The sequence below is a fragment of the Cherax quadricarinatus genome, chromosome 37 (assembly GCF_038502225.1).
Source record: "Cherax quadricarinatus isolate ZL_2023a chromosome 37, ASM3850222v1, whole genome shotgun sequence".
NCBI lineage: Eukaryota > Metazoa > Arthropoda > Malacostraca > Decapoda > Parastacidae > Cherax > Cherax quadricarinatus.
In genome coordinates, this window is record NC_091328.1 from 32,878,106 (window position 1) to 32,895,197 (window position 17,092).

Below are 17,092 nucleotides of genomic sequence, written 5' to 3' on the forward strand. Positions count from 1 at the left end.
GATGGTGGTAGAGTTGTAGCATGATGGTGGTAGAGTTGTAGCATGATGGTGGTGGAGTTGTAGCATGATGGTGGTAGAGTTGTTGCATGGTGGTGGTAGAGTTGTATCATGATGGTGGTAGAGTTGTAGCATGATGGTGGTAGAGTTGTAGCATGATGGTGGTAGAGTTGTAGCATGATGGTGGTAGAGTTGTATCATGATGGTGGTAGAGTTGTAGCATGATGGTGGTAGAGTTGTAGCATGATGGTGGTAGAGTTGTAGCATGGTGGTGGTAGAGTTGTATCATGATGGTGGTAGAGTTGTAGCATGATGGTGGTAGAGTTGTAGCATGATGGTGGTAGAGTTGTAGCATGATGATGGTAGAGTTGTAGCATGATGGTGGTAGAGTTGTAGCATGATGGTGGTAGAGTTGTAGCATGATGGTGGTAGAGTTATAGCATGATGGTGGTAGAGTTGTAGCATGGTGGTGGTAGAGTTATAGCATGATGGTGGTAGAGTTGTATCATGATGGTGGTAGAGTTGTAGCATGATGGTGGTAGAGTTATAGCATGATGGTGGTAGAGTTGTATCATGATGGTGGTAGAGTTGTAGCATGATGGTGGTAGAGTTGTAGCATGGTGGTGGTAGAGTTATAGCATGATGGTGGTAGAGTTGTATCATGATGGTGGTAGAGTTGTAGCATGATGGTGGTAGAGTTATAGCATGATGGTGGTAGAGTTGTAGCATGAGTGTGGTAGAGTTGTAGCATGATGGTGGTAGAGTTATAGCATGATGGTGGTAGAGTTGTAGCATGGTGGTGGTAGATTTATAGCATGATGGTGGTAAAGTTGTATCATGATTGTGGTAGAGCTGTAGCATGATGGTGGTAGAGTTGTAGCATGATGGTGGTAGAGTTGTAGCATGATGGTGGTAGAGTTGTAGCATGGTGGTGGTAGAGTTATTGCATGATGGTGGTAGAGTTGTATCATGATGGTGGTAGAGTTGTAGCATGATGGTGGTAAAGTTGTATCATGATTGTGGTAGAGCTGTAGCATGATGGTGGTAGAGTTATAGCATGATGGTGGTAGAGTTGTAGCATGATGGTGGTGGAGTTGTATCATGATGGTGGTAGAGTTGTAGCATGATTGTGGTAGAGTTGTATCATGATGTTGGTAAAGTTGTATCATGATTGTGGTAGAGCTGTAGCATGATGGTGGTAGAGTTATAGCATGATGGTGGTAGAGTTGTATCATGGTGGTGGTAGAGTTATAGCATGATGGTGGTAGAGTTGTAGCATGGTGGTGGTAGAGTTATAGCAGGATGGTGGTAGAGTTATAGCATGATGGTGGTAGAGTTGCATCATGGTGGTGGTAGAGTTATAGCATGATGGTGGTAGAGTTGTAGCATGATGGTGGTAGAGTTGTAGCATGGTGGTGGTAGAGTTGTAGCATGATTGTGGTAGAGTTGTATCATGATGGTGGTAGAGTTGTATCATGTTGGTGGTAGAGTTATAGCTTAATGGTGGTTGTGGAGAAAATTTCTCCAGGAGGGGGGTATCAGCCCCTTTCAGCCCCTTCAGCCCCTTTCAGCCCTGAGGGGCCCAGCCCTCTCAGAAGGGGCAAATATCTTGTTTACTGCTACAGCCAGTAATTGACCCCAGATGCAGTACCAGTATGTGACGTGGTTCGACGCTCTGTGCGGTCCTGTGTTGCAGAGTGTATTTTAATAAGAGACAGTACATCTCTTACTTTAGCAGGACAATTAAGGAAAATCCTGCTCCCACTTTATTACCATAGTAAAGATAGTGGACATTGTTGTCTATGCTTAAGACAGCAAGATTTAAACATTCTGCTTTGCCTCATGGAGGAAGTGGCAAGGAAGCAAAAGTACTATGTCAGCTTTTCCTTTGTGCAAGGGGCAGTAACGGCGTGGGGTGCTGTGGCGTCTTCAGATTACTTTTGACTCTACTGAGAGTGACACTGACGCCAGGATAACCAACAAAGAACGGTCTGTGCGTTAGTGTGAAGAAAGTGTCTCATAAAACACAATAAACACTTAAGAGAAGTGTGATCAGCTTCTTTAGTGATAAGATTGTGAACAATAAAGACAAATCTTGTGGAACATAGTGTACCAGTGTGCGTATTCCTAGACTATAGAAGACGTGGACATCCAAGGACACTTCATCTTCTATCAAGTCACCGATATCTGTCGAAGGTGTGAAGAACACCATAGCTCACGCTACAAGAGCAAGGTAGGTTACGAATTTCTTGTAGTACGGGGGACTGCGCAGTTCTTGAGTCGCAAGAAGTTTGTAATCAACCTATAGTCGGCAGTAAGGTGCGGACTTTTGAGTCCAAACAAGTATGTAATTTGTCAGCAATCAGTGAATGAAATATGCTGACATAACACCCCCTAGGGGTAATTTATAATCTTACAAATTATAAATCTTTACAGCCCATTGAGAGATGACTTCGACAGCTTCTCAAGAACTCGTCTGCAGGGGCGGCTGTGCAGGCGATGAGCTGTCTTTCTAAGTACAAACTCTTTAAACTTAGCTGGTAATGCCATTTCTCACCATAATTGGTCCTTCGAACCGGATAAATGCCACACTGTGGTCCAAATATGTTGTACTACAGTGTCCAAATAACCTACGAGCCAAGGTCTTTCGAAAAACGCTGTAAAAGTAGTGTTTTACAAGTTAAATCAGTATAAATGAGTCCCTCCAGACTCAATCACAGAGAATGGGCAGCCAAAAGGAAACGGGCGCTCACCCAGCATTCACCCAAAGAAAACGGGAGCTGGGTGACTCACCCAACAAGAAAACGGGGGATGGCACCCTGCATCCACTGCTCCAAACTCGAAGAAGTGCTGACTAAGACAACAACAACCCAAGTGTCTCAATCTTCAACCCAAGTGATGTTCGGTTTGTCTGAGTGTATATACGCATAGTGTTTATAATGTTTATAGACAGAAATTAAAAGAGACAAGATTGTGTTAAAGTTTGTTTCTTATAGATCTACCTATTATATTAAAGGAACTATATATAAAAGTGTAAGCTTTCATATATAATAACAGTGACCTTTATATATGTGTAAGTAATATTCATGTGTGATTTACAGTTATACAGTGACATTTATAGTGTATAGTGAATGAAGTGTATAACGTTATTTACGATTAATCATCGTGGTCAGGCTGACACTGCAAAACTCAAGCCATAAACACCAGCCATATGTACTCTGTACCCTTCATGGTCATTGACCCTGAGGTTAAGCTTAGTGGGTCAGTAGTGTCTGACTCGATTATTGCTGACCTAAGCATAACAAAAGCTCAGCTGTTTATAGCAGTACAGTGTTTTTTAAACACTCTAAGTGTGGTGCTGGAATTTTCAGTATACCATTAAAATGGCTTGTTTGAAAACTCAGTTTCAGTCTTTAGACTAAGATTACACAATTAGAAAATCTAATTTCAGTCTGTATAGGATTAACTCAAGATACATACATAGATTTTGATGATCTTGAGGTCAAATTTGAATTACTTACACAACGTCTGAAAATAATTAATTCAGACTATACACATTATGAAAATAAATTTCTTGAATCAGACCCATCTGAGGATGAAATTAAAAATGTTTTGGATACATTTAGTAATCAACAATTAAGGTGGACAGGAGTACAGGCTATCTGCCTCAAAACTCTGTCACAGAGACCTATTGTAACTAGTGGTCAAACACCTGATATACCTGTAACAACAACAAGTGTCCCATTACCAAGCTTACCTACATTGTCATTACCTATTATCAAAGGTCAGAATTATGAAGAATTCATTACTGGTTTTCAATCCATAGTAAATTCACGAACTGACATAGATGAGATTGCTAAGTTCAATTACCTTAAATGTCTTGTGAAGGGAGAACCCTATGAACTGATTAAGTCATTTCCGGTGGTTAAAGGTAATTATCAAATAGCCTTACGTGTCTTAGCAGACAATTACTTTGATGCTGACAAGGCTAGAGTTAGACATGCAGTCTTAATATCAAGCTTGAAGCCACCCAAACATTGTTATTCAGACTTACAGGCATTTAGAATCACATTAGACAATAGTCTCAGATCTCTAGGTGCTAAATATGACCTAAGACAATGTGATTGGTTTATCAGTGGTATTGTACAAGATAAGTTGTCACCACAAACTATTGAACGATTAAATATTATGTTCAATAAACGCTATTTCACTTGTGAAGAAATTAGCAATGGTTTACAAACAATAGTTTCATGCATGCAAGCAACGAGACAAGATGAAAAATCCACAAATCCAGTGGATAATAAACCTTCAACTCAGTATAAAAAGAGTATACCTACTCCCACTAAATCACAGAATGGAAAATCCCATATAGGCATTTATCAAGCTGTGAATACAACAGACAGTAAAGAAACTGTCATACATATCACTACAAACTGGCATGGTGCCAGATAAGTGGAAAATGGCAAATGTGATACCTATTTTCAAAACAGGTGACAGGTCCTTAGCTTCGAACTATAGACCAATAAGCCTAACCTCCATAGTGGGAAAATTTATGGAATCAATAATTGCCGAGGCAGTTCGTAGCCACCTTGAAAAGCATAAATTAATCAACGAATCTCAGCATGGTTTTACAAAGGGACGTTCCTGCCTTACGAATTTATTAACTTTTTTCACTAAGGTATTTGAGGAGGTAGATCATGGTAACGAATATGATATTGTGTATATGGACTTCAGTAAGGCTTTTGACAGGGTCCCACATCAGAGACTATTGAGGAAAATTAAAGCACATGGAATAGGAGGAGAAATTTTTTCCTGGATAGAGGCATGGTTGACAAATAGGCAGCAGAGAGTTTGCATAAATGGGGAGAAATCAGAGTGGGGAAGCGTCACGAGCGGTGTTCCACAGGGGTCAGTGTTGGGCCCCCTGCTGTTCACAATCTACATAAACGACATAGATGAGGGCATAAAGAGCGACATCGGCAAGTTTGCCGATGACACCAAAATAGGCCGTCGAATTCATTCTGACGAGGACATTCGAGCACTCCAGGAAGATTTGAATAGACTGATGCAGTGGTTGGAGAAGTGGCAGATGCAGTTTAATATAGACAAATGCAAAGTTCTAAATGTTGGACAGGACAATAACCATGCCACATATAAACTAAATAATGTAGATCTTAATATTACGGATTGCGAAAAAGATTTAGGAGTTCTGGTTAGCAGTAATCTGAAACCAAGACAACAGTGCATAAGTGTTCGCAATAAAGCTAATAGAATCCTTGGCTTCATATCAAGAAGCATAAATAATAGGAGTCCTCAGGTTGTTCTTCAACTCTATACATCCTTGGTTAGGCCTCATTTAGATTATGCTGCACAGTTTTGGTCACCGTATTACAGAATGGATATAAATTCTCTGGAAAATGTACAAAGGAGGATGACAAAGATGATCCCATGTATCAGAAACCTTCCCTATGAGGATAGACTAAGGGCCCTGAAACTGCACTCTCTAGAAAGACGTAGAATTAGGGGGGATATGATTGAGGTTTATAAGTGGAAGACAGGAATAAATAAAGGGGATGTAAATAGTGTGCTGATAATATCTAGCCTAGACAGGACTCGCAGCAATGGTTTTAAGTTGGAAAAATTCAGATTCAGGAGGGATATAGGAAAGTACTGGTTTGGTAATAGAGTTGTGGATGAGTGGAACAAACTCCCAAGTACCGTTATAGAGGCCAGAACGTTGTGTAGCTTTAAAAATAGGTTGGATAAATACATGAGTAGATGTGGGTGGGTGTGAGTTAGACCTGATAGCTTGTGCTAACGGGTCGGTTGCCGTGTTCCTCCCTTGAGTCAATGTGACCTGACCTGACTAGGTTGGGTGCATTGGCTTAAGCCGGTAGGGACTTGGACCTGCCTCGCATGGGCCAGTAGGCCTTCTGCAGTGTTCCTTCGTTCTTATGTTCTTATGTTCTTACATAAACGTACTCCAAAATGTGTACTTTGTGATGGAACACATTGGGCACAGTATTGTATTCAATACACATCAATGGAGGCACGTAAAAAACGTGTTCATCAGCTGAAAAGATGCATCAAGTGTTTAGGTGAACACAATGGAGGTAAATGCTCACTGAAGAAGTGTTTTAAATGCAAGGGTATGCATCATACAGCATTATGCCCAAATACTTTTGCTGAACAGCAGAAGACTTCCACAGAATCAGGAAGTCAACAAGCAACAGCATTAAATGTGAGAGAAAAGTTTAAAGCAACTGCTCTCCCGATAGCTCGAGTTGAGTTATCTAATAAATTACACAAAACCAATGTGCTAACACTATTTGATCAAGGCTCACAAAGGTCCTTCATAAGAAGAACAGTGCTACAGAAACTGAATAAACAACCCTATGCCAAAGTACAGTTAGATATAGCTGGTTTTTTCCACAATTCTGGTAAACAGACATATGACCTAGCCAGAATCACTGTTGATCTAGGAAACAGGAAAAAGACAGTAGAAGCTGTGGTAGTAGATGATTTGCCTAAGTCTGTGCAGATCCAGGGATTAAAAGAAACAGTTGCAGCACTGAAAGCAGCTAAGGTCAAGTTAGCCTGTCCTGACATACAGACGGACACAATTAGTCCAATTGATTTAATAATTGGAAGTGATTATTATCACTGTTTTGTGCAAAATATAGTAAGTAAACATGATGTTCACTTGCTGAAAACAGCAGGAGGCCACATGATATGTGGTCCCATTCCCTCTCAAAGTTGGAAAGCTGATATTGATTCAGTGGAAAATGTACTAGTTACGAGAATAACCGCTGATCATGTACCACAGCAAAAATTATCATTACTGGAAGAAATGAATGAACCAGTTGATAAGTTGTGGGATTTAGATGCGATAGGTATTGATGTAAATAAACCAAGCCCACAAGAGTCTCAGACTTATAACCAATATTTGGACACTGTCAAATATAAAGACGGACAGTATTGGGTTAGGTTACCATGGAAATTAAATCCACCACATCTGCCTAGCAATTATCGCATGGCTTTCGGACAGATGAAAGCACAAATACATGAGCTCAGGAAGAATCCAGAGCTACTGACTGTCTATGATAATATCATACAAGAACAGTTGGACAATAAATTCATTGAGGAAATAGTCGAAGATAAGTTGAAGACAGAAGCTCATTATCTCCCGCACCATGGAGTCAGAAAAGATTCTGAAACCACTCCATTACGTGTTGTATATAATTGCAGCGCACGTGCAAATAAAGATATAGCAAGTATTAATGACTGTCTGATGACCGGACCCTCCCTAACTGAGAAGCTTGGAGACGTGCTTATGAAATTTCGCATAAACCCATATGCCTACACGGCTGATATTTCCAAAGCTTTCTTAAGAGTAGGACTACAAGAAATAGAGATTATACTCGATTCTTGTGGCCTGAAAATCCACATGATCCTCAAAGTCCTGTGAAAACTTATCGTTTCAAATCAGTATTATTTGATGCAACATCCTCTCCATTCTTACTAGAAGCTACTCTAAATACACATTTGAAGAAATCTGAAAGTCCCTTCAAAGAAATCTTAAAGAAAAGTTTCTATGTGGACAATCTTCAAGGTGCTGTGAATAAAGAGGAGGATTTGAAATCCTTATACAGAGAAGCTAACAAGGAGATGAAAGAAGCAAATATGCCTCTAAGGATGTGGAATATAAATTCAAAGCAATTAAGGGAACTTGTCAAAGAAGATTTCCCTGAAGCTGAAATTCCTGATTGCAACAATATGCTGGGACTTAATTGGAACACACAGGAAGATACTTTGAGTCTCAAAAAAGATAAACAATAAATCATGCAGTCCACTCACTAAACGTAGTTTACTGTCAGAGGTATCACAATGTTTTGATCCTCTAGGACTCGTCTCACCAGTTACCATAAAGGGTTGACTACCAATATATTTACTCATAATATTAAGACCTCTTACTTGATGTCTAGAAAATGAGCTTCAAATGTCCAATAAATTTAATGATTAACGATTCACACGAAGTAAGACGAAAGCAGAGAAAACTCTTGCATGTTAACCTTTAACAACTTCATCTTCAACACCCACATCCCTCAGATAACCAGAATCTTCAATATTCACATCCCTCAGATAACCAGAATCTTCAATATTCACATCCCTCAGATAACCAGAATCTTCAATATTCACATCCCTCAGATAACCAGAATCTTCAATATTCACATCCCTCAGATAACCAGAATCTTCAATATTCACATCCCTCAGATAACCAGAATCTTCAATATTCACATCCCTCAGATAACCAGAATCTTCAATATTCACATCCCTCAGATAACCAGAATCTTCAATATTCACATCCCTCAGATAACCAGAATCTTCAATATTCACATCCCTCAGATAACCAGAATCTTCAATATTCACATCCCTCAGATAACCAGAATCTTCAATATTCACATCCCTCAGATAACCAGAATCTTCAATATTCACATCCCTCAGATAACCAGAATCTTCAATATTCACATCCCTCAGATAACCAGAATCTTCAATATTCACATCCCTCAGATAACCAGAATCTTCAATATTCACATCCCTCAGATAACCAGAATCTTCAATATTCACATCCCTCAGATAACCAGAATCTTCAATATTCACATCCCTCAGATAACCAGAATCTTCAATATTCACATCCCTCAGATAACCAGAATCTTCAATATTCACATCCCTCAGATAACCAGAATCTTCAATATTCACATCCCTCAGATAACCAGAATCTTCAATATTCACATTCCTCAGATAACCAGAATCTTCAATATTCACATCCCTCAGATAACCAGAATCTTCAATATTCACATCCCTCAGATAACCAGAATCTTCAATATTCACATCCTCAGATAACCAGAATCTTCAATATTTACATCCCTCAGATTACCAGAATCTTCAATATTCACATCCCTCAGATAACCAGAATCTTCAATATTCACATCCCTCACATAACCAGGATCTTCAACATTCACATCCCTCAGATAACCAGGATCTTCAACATTCACATCCCTCAGATAACCAGAATCTTCAACATTCACATCCCTCAGATAACCAGGATCTTCAACATTCACATCCCTCAGATAACCAGGATCTTCAACATTCACATCCAACAGATAACCAGGATCTTCAACATTCACATCCAACAGATAACCAGGATCTTCAACATTCACATCCAACAGATAACCAGGATCTTCAACATTCACATCCAACAGATAACCAGGATCTTCAACATTCACATCCAACATAACCAGGATCTTCAACATTCACATCCAACAGATAACCAGGATCTTCAACATTCACATCCAACATAACTAGGATCTTCAACATTCACATCCAACAGATAACCAGGATCTTCAACATTCACATCCCTCAGATAACCAGGATCAACACCCACATCCAACATTAACCAGGATCTTCAACATTCACATCCCTCAGATAACCAGGATCTTCAACATTCACATCCCTCAGATAACCAGGATTTTCAACATTCACATCCCTCAGATAACCAGGATCTTCAACATTCACATCCCTCAGATAACCAGGATCTTCAACATTCACATCCCTCAGATAACCAGGATCTTCAACATTCACATCCCTCAGATAACCAGGATCTTTAACATTCACATCCCTCAGATAACCAGGATCTTCAACATTCACATCCCTCAGATAACCAGGATCTTCAACATTCACATCCAACAGATAACCAGGATCTTCAACATTCACATCCCTCAGATAACCAGGATCTTCAACATTCACATCCAACAGATAACCAGGATCTTCAACATTCACATCCCTCAGATAACCAGGATCAACACCCACATCCAACATTAACCAGGATCTTCAACATTCACATCCCTCAGATAACCAGGATCTTCAACATTCACATCCCTCAGATAACCAGGATCTTCAACATTCACATCCAACAGATAACCAGGATCTTCAACATTCACATCCCTCAGATAACCAGGATCTTCAACATTCACATCCAACAGATAACCAGGATCTTCAACATTCACATCCCTCAGATAACCAGGATCAACACCCACATCCAACATTAACCAGGATCTTCAACATTCACATCCCTCAGATAACCAGGATCTTCAACATTCACATTCAACATAACCAGGATCTTCAACATTCACATCCAGCAGATAACCAGGATCTTCAACATTCACATCCCTCAGATAATCAGGATCAACACCCAGATCCAACAGATAACCAGGATCTTCAACATTCACATCCAACAGATAACCAGGATCTTCAACACCCTCATCCAACAGATAACCAGGATCAACACCCTCGTCCAACAGATAACCAGGATCTTCAACACCCTCATCCAACAGATAACCAGGATCTTCAACACCCTCATCCAACAGATAACCAGGATCTTCAACACCCTCGTCCAACTTAACCAGGATCAACACCCTCGTCCAACAGATAACCAGGATCTTCAACACCCCTCATCCAACAGATACCCAGGATCTTCAACACCCTCATCCAACAGATAACCAGGATCTTCAACACCCTCATCCAACAGATAACCAGGATCTTCAACACCCTCATCCAACAGATAACCAGGATCTTCAACACCCTCATCCAACAGATAACCAGGATCTTCAACACCCTCATCCAACAGATAACCAGGATCTTCAACACCCACATCCAACAGATAACCAGGATCTTCAACACCCTCATCCAACAGATAACCATGATCTTCAACACCCTCATCCAACAGATAACCATGATCTTCAACACCCTCATCCAACAGATAACCAGGATCTTCAACACCCTCATCCAACAGATAACCAGGATCTTCAACACCCTCATCCAACAGATAACTAGGATCTTCAACACCCTCATCCAACAGATAACCAGGATCTTCAACACCCTCATCCAACAGATAACCAGGATCTTCAACACCCACATCCAACAGATAACCAGGATCTTCAACACCCTCATCCAACAGATAACCAGGATCTTCAACACCCACATCCAACAGATAACCAGGATCTTCAACACCCTCATCCAACAGATAACCAGGATCTTCAACACCCTCATCCAACAGATAACCAGGATCTTCAACACCCTCATCCAACAGATAACCAGGATCTTCAACACCCTCATCCAACAGATAACCAGGATCTTCAACACCCTCATCCAACAGATAACCAGGATCTTCAACACCCTCATCCAACAGATAACCAGGATCTTCAACACCCACATCCAACAGATAACCAGGATCTTCAACACCCTCATCCAACAGATAACCAGGATCTTCAACACCCTCATCCAACAGATAACCAGGATCTTCAACACCCTCATCCAACAGATAACCAGGATCTTCAACACCCACATCCAACAGATAACCAGGATCTTCAACACCCTCATCCAACAGATAACCAGGATCTTCAACACCCTCATCCAACAGATAACCAGGATCTTCAACACCCTCATGCAACAGATAACCAGGATCTTCAACACCCTCATCCAACAGATAACCAGGATCTTCAACACCCTCATCCAACAGATAACCAGGATCTTCAACACCCTCATGCAACAGATAACCAGGATCTTCAACACCCTCATCCAACAGATAACCAGGATCTTCAACACCCTCATCCAAGAGATAACCAGGATCTTCAACACCCTCATCCAACAGATAACCAGGATCTTCAACACCCTCATCCAACAGATAACCAGGATCTTCAACACCCTCATCCAAGAGATAACCAGGATCTTCAACACCCACATCCAAGAGATAACCAGGATCTTCAACACCCTCATCCAAGAGATAACCAGGATCTTCAACACCCTCATCCAACAGATAACCGAGATCTTTAAAATGGTAGACATCATCTCTAGGATACGTTACTGTGACTCAAACAGCTATACTTTTTTTGTACTAATTTCTAATTTATCTTTACCTCACCTAAAATATTTGTGCATGAGGATTTATTACAAGTAGCAAATCACTTAAAACCAGTAATAACTCAATAAAAGTTGCTGTTAGAACAAACATTTTTGTTCTTTCTTTAAAAGTTTAAACTTAGCATACGTAGTATTTACTTATACTGTTGTGCATTCTATATACGATCAGGGAAGTCAGTTTAATATAAACACTGCTCTGCGTCGTTTTGGATAACTGCCCCGTAGCTGATAGATATAATACGTGACACAACAATCTCCCTCATATCCGCCATGTTTGACTCAACCTGAGTAAAAAATACAGCGAGTATGCAAGGCTCTGAAATCTGTAAGTCTCTGGCTGAAGATTCCGAAGGTTCCTTAACTGTCAACTGCTTCAAAGCTACTGTTAAAAGCAGCCTCCTGACCTTAATGTGAACCTGGTAGCAGTAAACTGTGATAAATCCTGAAATGTATTAATTTTCATTCAGTACATTCAATCCTATCCCTGTTCTTTCAACTTGGCTTAGTGCTTCTTTTTGATAATAATAATAATAATAATAATAATAATAATAATAATAATAATAATAATAATAATAATAATCTTCTTTCAACTCACATATATTGTAAAACAGGCTGTTGTTCCTTCTTTAAAAAAAGCAGCTGAAGTAATTTCCACAGAATAAAAACTATCATTTGTGAAGGCTTACTCAACTTTGTAAGATCTTAAGCAGGTCTTACCAAGGCTGGCTCCTACTTAAGAAAATTAATGAATAGAAAATGAATAATAACATACAAATAAACACTTTATTGTTATAATTGAAAATATAAAACATTTAAATATGAACTTTTATCCTACATGAAAGATAAATGAAAAATGAAGTATAAAATGATTTGAATTCAGCGCTAATATGTACAGTTAGACTGTGGTGTCTGGTTGATGATGTTGACACAGCGCACTATAGAAATTGTAGCTGTTGCTGATGATGTGGGGGGGGGGGAGTCACAGCTGTTGAGTGACAACCCAACGACTCGTTCGTCACAGTGTCTCCAGCCTTGAATAATCCGTCAAGATGACAGGAACGCAGGTCCTTCACCACTGCAAAGATGAGAGGTAGTTGCTTGAGGTTGGCTACACTCCTCAGTTACGTAGATAAAAAGTGACGTCCCAGAATTCGTGTTAAGTTCGTCTCCTTCAGCACTGTTTCTGTGGTTGCCAGATGACCCAAGCTGACATTCCAAGCTACAAAGATACAAAAGTTAACCACTGCTTGAGAAATCACTCTCCATGATAAGTAAAGCATTTAAAAGACTGGTGAGGATTTAAATGAAAGTCAAGGCATTATGAACAACTTTTTCACAATTAGTTAAAAGTGAAGCTTTTAACCAATACATATCCATTAAAAACAGGAGTAGAGGCTTTTATTTACAGTTGTGCTGGGAGCTGTGAGTCAAGTGATTACCATTTGGTCGGAGCCCCACACGTCACCTTTCAGGGTGGAGAAGGGAGGGGGGGGGGGACAGCGGGAGCTAGACACTGACACTACCTTAACAAGCAGACTGACAATCAAACTATCATCACCATATACTCGCTCGCTACTCCTATATGTTGAACTTTTCCCTCACATCATTATACTTGATTGTAATTTAATTAACCGATTCCAGTCACTCTGTTAATTATATTTTTGTATTCGGATGTTTTATGAAATGCCCAGTAACTTGTGTCTATTAAGTTCTTACTTATAATAAACTATGCAAAGTTTAAGTACAGTGTAGTTGTAAGTTATGCCAAAGATGACATAACATAAGAACATAAGAAAGAAGGAACACTGCAACAGGCCTACTGACCCATGCAGAGCAGGTCCATGTTCCCCCCCCCGGATTAGACCAATGACCCACCCCCCGGATTATCCCAATGACCCACTCAGTCTGGTCATCCCCACTCAAGGATGGAGCACTGTACCAGACCCAGCAGCACAAGCAAGTCAGGTCCAACTCACACCCACCCACACTCACTCATGTATTTATCTAACCTATTTTTAAAACTACACAACGTTTTAGCCTCAATAACTGTACTCGGGAGTTTGTTCCACTCATCCACAACTCTATTACCAAACCAGCACTTTCCTATATCCTTCCTGAATCTGAATTTTTCCAACTTGAAACCATTGCTGCGAGTCCTGTCTTGGCTGGAAATTTTCAGCACACTATTTACATCCCCTTTATTTATTCCTCTTTTCCATTTATACACCTCGAACATATTCCCCCTAATTCTACGCCTTTCGAGAGAGTGCAGATTCAGGGCCTTCAGTCTATCCTCATAGGGAAGATTTCTGAAACATGGGATCATCTTTGTCATCCTCCTTTGTACGTTTTCCAGAGCATTTATATCCATTCTGTAATACGGTGACCAGAACTGAGCAGCATAGTCTAAAGGAGGCCTAACCAAGGATATATAGAGTTGAAGAACGACCTTAGGACTTCTATTATTTATACTTCAGATATGAAGCCAAGAATTCTGTTAGCTTTATTGCGAGCACTAATGCACTGTTGTCTTGGTTTTAGGTTACTGCTAACCAGAACTCCTAAATCCTTTTCACAATCGGTAGTATTAAGATCTACATTATATAGTTTATATGTGGCATGGTTATTTAACTGTCCAACATTTAGAGCTTTGCATTTGTCAATATTAAACTGCATTTGCCACTTCTCTGACCATTGCGTCAGTCTATTCAAATCATCCTGGAGTGCTCTAATGTCCTCATTAGAATGAACTGGACGGCCTATTTTGGTGTCATCAGCAAATTTGCTTATGTCGCTATTTATTCCCTCATCTATGTCGTTTATGTAAATTGTAAACAACAACGGGCCCAACACTGACCCCTGAGTCACACCGCTTGTGACATGCCCCCATTCTGATTTCTCCCCATTTATGCAAACTCTCTGCTGCCTATTTGTCAGCCATGCCTTTACCCAGGAAAAAATTTCTCCTCCTATTCTGTGTGCCCTAAGTTTCAATAGCCTCTGGTGTGGAACTCTATCGAAAGCCTTACTGAAGTCCATATACACAATATCATATTACCATGATCTACCTCCTCAAACACCTTAGTGAAAAAAGTTTGTAAATTCGTAAGACAGGAACGCCCCTTTGTAAAACCGTGTTGAGAATCATTAATCAATCTGTGCCTGTCAAGATGGCTACGAATTGCTTCGGCAATTATTGATTCCATAAATTTTCCCACTATGGAGGTAAGGCTTATTGGTCTATAGTTCGAAGCCAAGGACCTGTCGCCTGCCTTGTAAATAGGTATTACATTTGCCATTTTTCCACTTATCAGGCACTATGCCAGTTTGTAGTAATATGTTAAAAAGATTAGCCAAAGGTATGCTAAGTTCCTCTTTACATTCCTTTAACACCCTTGCAAACAGTTCATCAGGACCTGGGGATTTGTTAGGTTTTAGTTTATTTGTCTGAGGACCACGTCACTAGTTACCGCAATCGTACATAGTTTATTATCATCCTGTTCTACGTAATCTATTATTTCAGGAATATCGCTAGTATTTTCCTGGGTGAAAACTGAGAGGAAGTAGGTATTTAGAATTTCACACATATCCTTATCACCGTCAGTGATCTGATCAGAGTTACTCTTAAGTGGGGCCAATCTTGTCCCTAATCTTACTTCTGTATACCTGAAAGAACCCTTTTGGGTTAGTCTTTGAATCCCTTGCGACCTTAGCCTCATAATCTCTTTTTTGCTTTTCTTATTCCTTTCTTTATTTCTCTCTTTAATTGAATATATTGATTTCTTAACTGCCCATCCCCTCTTTTGATACACCTATATATACCTCTCTTTTGACCAATGAGATGTTTTAATCTATTGTTCATCCATTTGGGATCATTTTTGTTAGATCTAATTTCCCTACTCAGAACAAAAGTTGTCTGGGCAGCTAGAACTATGCTCTGAAAAACGTCATATTGGCAACCAAGATCACCTACCTGACCCATAGTTAGGACATCCCAATTTAGCCCACCCAAGTAATTTTTCAGTCCCATGAAGTCGGCCAAGCGAAAATCTGGGACAGAGATTTGATTGCAGTTATCTGGGTAATTCCATGACATATTGAAACTAAGTGATTTGTGATCACTTTCCCCAAGCTCATCATTAACCTCAAGATTATTAATTAGTGAATCTTTGTTGGCAAGAACCAAGTCAAGCAGATTGTTTCCTCTAGTTGGTTCTGTCACAACTTGTTCTAAAAAACAATCCTGAACCGTATCAAGAAAGTCACTAGACTCAAGATTTCCTGTCATGTTGTTCCAATCAATTTGTCTAAAGTTAAAATCTCCCATTATCACAACATTTTCATATCTAGATGCCTTATGAATTTCGTCCCATAACAGCTTACTGCACTCCCTATCAAGATTTGGGGGCCTATAAATCACACCCAAAATTAATTTGTCACGACCCTCGAGAAACTTAAGCCAAACCGATTCTGTGTTCGATGTTTCTAATCTTATATCATGTCTAAGACAATTTAATTTTTCTCTGACATACATCGCCACACCACCACCCTTCCTGTTGACCCTGTCAGTGTGGAATAGTTTATAACCCTGTATGTTGCATTCAGAAGGCATTTCTCTATCTTTCAGGCTGAACCAGGTCTCTGTTATACCAATAATATCTATATTACCTACACTTGCAAGTAATTTTAGCTCATCTATCTTATTTCTTAGACTCCTACTATTTGTATAGTAAACCTTAAGGGAGCTAGTCACTCGTTGCCCTCTACTATCTCTCTTTGTTTGTTGATCAATTGATTTGCCATTACTAGCAACTTTATTTTGAATATTGTCTTTTAAACATATGCCTGAGGTATCCCGGTAATACCTGCTGTTTTTAACACTAATGCTGCAGCCTGATTGTTTCCCACAAACACCCATACCTCTATAATCTGTCAGTTTAAATTCCTAGACAAGTCATCAATTACCCTCTCAATTGAATTGGCTAATGCAACCACTCCATCCCCAGAAAGATGAACCCCATCCCTTGTATATATATCACGTTTGCCAAAGAAAAGGTCCCAGTTATCAATGAATGGGATTTCAAGTTCCTTGCAGTACCTGTCTAGCCAGCGATTT